Consider the following 6,648-nt stretch of genomic DNA (forward strand, 5'->3'; position numbering starts at 1 on the left):
ATTTAAAACGAAATTCACTGAAAAGAAAGGCTTTCAACAAAACAACTTGTTTTGTCAAAAAAAAGTTGTGTCAAAATCAGTTCTGTCCCCCATGTCTTCTGACACATTGCACATCTTATCCTGTTCACTTTCATAATCAACATAGATTAAATAAATAAAAAAAATTATAATATTTGAACATACGTGTTCTCGTTGTGCTTCATTTTGACGTGTTTTATAGATGCGATAATGTTTATTATTCATATGTGGTTACATTCCACCACTGGCTGTGAAAAATATTTCTTTGGAATGAGAGTGGCACTGACCAACTATTTGGGGTCATGATTAACCCCTCTAAAATGTTGATTGTGTAAATTGATATATTTAATATATTCATGATTGTAAACAAATATATTTCCTTGAACAAACAGTGGGCCTTAGAGATGCGCGGTGGGTGGTTACAGCCGCGGACTCCGCGGATCGGGCGGATGACGTGACGAAAAATGATATTTTAATATTTTAAATTCGGGCGGGTGGTTCAACCATTCAAATTAATTATTAAAAAAACATAGGCCTACATTGTTAAATATTGTTGCAGCGCCTGGTAGGCCACTAAGCAAACCTGCAAGGGAGCCCGTACACTGGGTTTTGTTTCGATATTAGTTATATCTTAAAACAGCCAGTCATTGTAGTCACTCAGGGAATAGGCATTTAAAAGAGAGAACGCAAGAGCTAAACTTATACAAATTCAATAACATCCACAGCAGAAAACGAAAATATAGTCGGAAAACTTTGCCCATTAATTAGACGTGCAAGGCAAGCAGGCAAGTTTTGGAGTTGTTATGGACAATTAAAAATGTGAACATGCGTTGCACAGTTGTGCGGTGGACTTTCAGCGAATTTCAGTGAACGAATAGAGTCTGTTTTTTCTTTAATATCAAGGCTCCATTGTTTATTGATTGTTAGGCGAAGACGCGCTCTCTTCCCATGCAGTCAAAATAACGGTTTAATTTCTTCAGGCTCGTCCTAGTAGTCACCCTGACATGACAGTGCGTAGAGTTAATTAGCCTATAATGTGAATGACTTGTTATTTTATTCTTTTTAGAATAGGCATTAATTGGTAGTAGGATAAATAGCAGGATGTTGAAATGATGTGCCAAATTGCGTTTATTACAATGATAAAATTGTACAGTAACATTCAGGTAACGTCAGGTTTGACGATGTGCGTTTTATTTATGGTGTCTATTTATTTTTGTCCCTGTGCGCCGATCCGTTCCCTGCTGATATTCTGGGGTACAATATAGGCTATTCATAGCCAATATAGGCTAGCAGCACGGGAAGTGGAGGTGCTGCAAATTTGAGTTAATTTACATGTATTTATTTTTAGCATTTAGTAATTTATTTGTTGGGGAGAGCGGGGCACAACCTAACGCTTTTCGACTTTCCCAGTTTGTGTAAATCCACTTGGGGTTCAGAGTAGGCTATTTATTTTTTCCCCACATTAATTGCACACATGTCTAGTACAATTATGTGGTTTTGTTTCTTTAATACAGTGTTTACTTTTTTCTTGATTTACCCCGAAAGAATGGAAGTGAAATGTGACAACATGCCCCATAGGTGGGGCACAATGTAACATGACCAAATAACAGCTTAAAATGTTACCTGATCAAAAAAATATACAAGACAAACTAAAATATTTTGTCAACAAAATACAATTATTAACTTTTTAAAATAAAATAATGGCATTTTTTAATCATTAAAAATATAAGCATTTTTGAGTTTGACTATAAACACATCGCTAAATACAGCTATACAGCATAATTCAAAACAATAATAATGAATAATTTCTGAACATTAACTCTCAGACATTATTCACCCTTTTCTCATTCTCAAAAGAATTCATAAAAGTATATAATATATGGCATACTTCTAATAGGGGCTCATTGTAACGCAGTGTTAACACACCCCATCTGCAACTGGATTTAAATCTTGGCTTGTGTCTTCTGCTGGTTAGATCAGCATTAAAGAACAATAGCAACTGTTAAATAACAGATAAGATTAAAATAATATCGGATTTGTCTTATTTTAAATAAACACAAAAAAACAGAGATGAAAACTAAACTTAAAGCTACACTATGTAACTTTTCCGTCCACCAGAGGTCGCCTGTTCAAAACAAAGGCGTAGTTTGATGACGCCACGTTTGAGCGCAGAATCTCGGGACATGTGGTCTTCACCTCACAGCCGGTGGAAAACAGTCAGGATAGGACTCAGGCAGAAATCATGTTCATGGATGTGATTATTAACATTACTGTAGTCTGAAGCAGAGCAGGACCGAGTGTTGTGGAGCTGAGCAAGGCCGCAGGAGCGATTGAAGAGCGGGACTGTTATTATGGCATAGTCGCTGGCGGGACTTTTATTATGACACGGTTGCCGGCGGCACTTCCTCTTCTCCAGTGCTGAGTGTGAGGTAACGCAGCTCTGTTTATCGTATTAGATATATCTGAGTGTGTTGAAAAGGAAGTTATGACGTTCGCTCGGCGGCTGCTATGACACTTGTTCACCATGCAGTGAGAGTAAAGTGTTTCTGCTAAATAAAACCGGAAACCGAGGGTGACGCAGATATGGCGCAATCGACAGGCGACTCCCTCACACGCACACATGCTCACACGTCCCGGTTCATTGGTTAAAATAGCAATTTTCTCACGATTTACAAATAGTTGAAAACATTTGGGATATTCTAAGTACTCAACTGAACAAAATATATAACACTGGCCTAGTGGTTTCTGGATGTTTTACTGCAAAAATCCTACATAGTTCACCTTTAAGTAAGAAATGTACTTTTGCTATGGTTAAATACGTTCAATATGTTCAGTAATATCTTCCAGAAATTTTTTAATTTTGGCGCAATTTTTTCTCTAAATAATGTTGATATGGCAACTAGTAAATACACTAAGTTTTGTAATTCTGGTATGTGTGGAAAGGGTTAAAACATGCGCGTTACAACTAACCCCGCATTAGGTTCTACTCCCCTACACTTTACGCAGGGTTTTTCCTACATTGAAAATTTTTTGGCGGCCGCCAAAACAAATTGTTGTCCCGCCAAAGCCTTATTTGATGAGTTATTGTGATTTAGGAGTGATGTAGAATAGATGACCGCTGCCCTTGCGTTAACTGAGTGACAGAGAGAACGATCAGAGCTCCTCCCCCGCTCGCACGCTCTCTGTCTTCAAAATAAGCATTCTTAGCTTTCTAATATTTCACATATTACGTTAATCAAAATCAAAAGGTCGGAAGACCGAATCCATGTTGCACGTGGCGCTATCAGACGATGTTTTCCTTTAATTACCGCTGGGTGTGAAATGCGCTCAAAAAACATTGACTGATTCTCTGACCAGCTGACATAAAGCATACTTTCAATAAACGTGAAACAAATCCTATCCGGTTATGAAGTGTTTTCTGTGTGTTGACAAATCTTTCGCGATGTTCTAACAGACGGGATTCACACACAGCGCGTCAGCCAATGTCCGATTCGCCACCTAATGACTCCTTTGAACCGAATCATTTTAACGACTGGTTAGAACGGATCAGTCCAACACTGAACTCATGAATCAGTTGAATCATTTACTCAGAACACTTGAAATGAGAACACAAGTGTGCTTACCCACTTTAGCAAGAGTGGATAGTAAGAATTAGCTTTAATCATCCACAGTCTTTCAGCTTATTTATTTGGACAATGTGTAGTAAAATAAATAGCCTAAAATCATTTAGTTTAGACTGGAGTGAACCCAGAACAAAGTTGTGGTTAGCTAGCTGATGAAATTTATGAAATTGTATATAGCAGAAAATTAGGCTATTTGTTCATTTTTAATACTACTTTTTAATATTGATATGATTATATACCAAAACAACTATCAGTAAATAGTGTAAAAATGAGGAACAAAAACAAACATCAAGGTATCAAAATAAGATAAGCAAAAATTACAAATTTTCTTTGAATTTATTTAAAATGTTTTGTCAGTATTGCACTTGCAGATCACGTGGGTAGGGAACTTTTTTACTGTGCGTGCGTGTGTGTGTGTGTGACCATGTCTGTCAGCCACCACCGAAGACCATTTTTGACCCAGGAAAAACCCTGTTTACGTGGCCATTAAAAAAAGGCTTAATATTTATATGTTGAATTATGTTTTTAAAACATACATGAGGTCATATTGTGACCGTAGCGGTGTGCATACAGAATGCCTGAGCAGTAATATTTCCTATATATATATATGAAATGTATAGCTAGGGCTGCCCCCAGCTAAAGTTTTTTTTCCTAGTTGTTAATTTAAGCCGTTCGTGCTGCGCTGGTGCCTCCATGCCATTGTCTGCTATATTTGCTTATTATTTATTAAATCCTCGAAATTGGTTGACAAAACGTTGATTAAAATGAAGAAACAATTTATACAAAACGAAATAATTTCTGTCCCCCATGTTTTCTCACATATATCATAATAATATTTCATAATCAACGTAGGCTAAATGAAATGAAAAAAATAACATTATAATATTTAAACATATGAAACTAAAACAAGTAAAGTAGGCTACAGTACAGAGAAATGTCATGTTGGAGCGGGATTTGAGCGCACGTCGTTTTACCAGTGAGCGGTGCATGAGCTCCTTCAGTCAAATTCTCTATAGGCTATGGTAGGCAGGTTTTTTGCGTTATTTTCCTTTCCTGTCGCTGTGCAGGCTCTTTTATTGTATATGACAGTGTAAACAGCTCAATAACTATTTTAGTTAAAGGTTTAATGTAGGCCAGTCCCTTGCATTACGATTGCTGGCGTCAGCATCGCCTTGCATCGCCCAACAAGGCTTTAGCTACAATCAGCGGATGGCGGGCGGGTGCAGCTTTGAACATTGGTCAAAAAACGTTGGGGCCGACGGATTTTGTGATAAGGTTGCGGATAAAATAAAAGCCCATCCGTGCATAGTGACGCACGGATAGTGAAAGCGTTTCGCTCACAGCCAAGCTTTAAGCACCCAGTCGTGATCATGTTCATTTTACTGCTTTAATTGTGAGGAAACCCCCCTAAAACGTCTATCATACAAAAGGAGAGAGTCCTAAGATTATATTTATAACAATACAATAATGTATTTCCTTGCAGATATAGAACACGTTATACTCGTATATAGCTCAACAGCGGCTGGCTGAACTGCGGCATGAGTCGCATTGGAGTGACGTCAACTTCTCTCTTCAATTGATTGGCTTGAGGATGAGCTGTCAATCTAAAACTAGTGGACCAATGGTGATGCTAAGACCCGCCCCTAATTTACATGAAACTTGAACTGCAACATTTGAAACCGCAAGCACAGAATGTGGAAACAAGAGCAAAGGAGAAAAGAGCACGGACATGCAAAAAATTAAAATAAGAGCAGAAAACATGATTTTGTGAGCGATTTGGATAATTTTGAATTCATGATTCAGTTTTGAGCAATATAATTTTAAACTTGTTTAAATATTTGATTTGTGCTTATTATTTTTATTTCCTTGACTGCGTTGTTTGTGATTCTGGTTAATTTTGCATTGATTTTTCAGTTTTGTGCGTTATATTTTCACATGTGCTTTTAAAATTTTGATTCATGCTTATTATTTTTTTATGCGTGACTGCAATAAATTTGGCGGGAAACTGATCCCATAGGGTCACCCTATTGGCTACCATTAGAGTAAACGAGGTAAACGAGAACACACGCATGAAACCAATGAATGCATTAACTTGAGATTCTACAAAATGTCTTTTAAACTTCATACCGGGTCATAAAGCAAAAGTCTGGAGAATAATTTCAGTGCTCAATACTCACCAATGTCTTTGTGAGATGAATATTTCTATTCTCTTGGGAATGTCTGTTTCGGTCTTCAGCACCTGCCGCTCCCGCGCTCCGCATTTGAAATCTGCACACTAACGGTTTTCTTCAAGCGCATTTTGCGCATGCGTATACCGTTTTTCGGACGTAGCTTGTTCAGCCAACATGGATTTTTCACTTCGACTTCATAGATTGACTGAGCACAATTAAATATGTTCGGTGAATATACAATTGTAATTTTGAGTGAAGACCTTGCTATGATTAGTACAATACATCGTTTTGGGGATAATTATTTGGTCATTTATTGAGCCAGTAATGATCAATTTTCACAATTTTTCCAAATAATTTTTTTTACAGTGATGTGATACTGTAGAAATACTACAGTGTGCCATCTGTTCAGCTCACAAAACATATTTTATAAAACAGATTTGAAAATGAGGTGATAGATCTTTATTGAGAGGATTTCCTGTAATCTAAAGCTCAGAGCCTCGTGTCAGACGCGTAAAGTTCACTAAAGGTCTATTAGTTAGCTACATTAATCTCCTGTTATCCCTGGAAACATGACACTTAAACATTGGTTTTAATTTACAAATTGAAACATTCACTAACTTACCTTGAATAATGGCAATATTTGCAGATGTTTCTTTGTCCTGCTCTGAAATGGCACCTTGCTCATCAAAAGCTCAGATCTTCCTTTCTGAGTTCTCTCATCAGTTTCTCTACAGAACTGGTTTTTCAGCGCCCCCTGCAGGAATAACATCAAGTCTCATAGTCCATTTACCTCATAATCTGAGGTAAAAACCTGCTTTTTTATTAATAAAACTGAC

General features: G+C 37.2%; 1 protein-coding gene across 1 annotated transcript in view; it reads right to left on the reverse strand.

Annotated features, from left to right (window-relative positions):
* The window catches only part of LOC307121780 (uncharacterized protein), a gene marked incomplete at its 3' end in the record, with an annotated part of 187,655 nt that overhangs the window by 180,658 nt on the left and 349 nt on the right, over nt 1-6,648 (reverse strand). Inside the window, exon 2 of the mRNA XM_079809537.1 lies at nt 6,435-6,566. The remainder of the gene's footprint in view (nt 1-6,434; nt 6,567-6,648) is intronic.

Source organism: Gobio gobio, assembly GCF_949357685.1.
Source record: "Gobio gobio genome assembly, chromosome: 25".
Classification (NCBI taxonomy): domain Eukaryota; kingdom Metazoa; phylum Chordata; class Actinopteri; order Cypriniformes; family Gobionidae; genus Gobio; species Gobio gobio.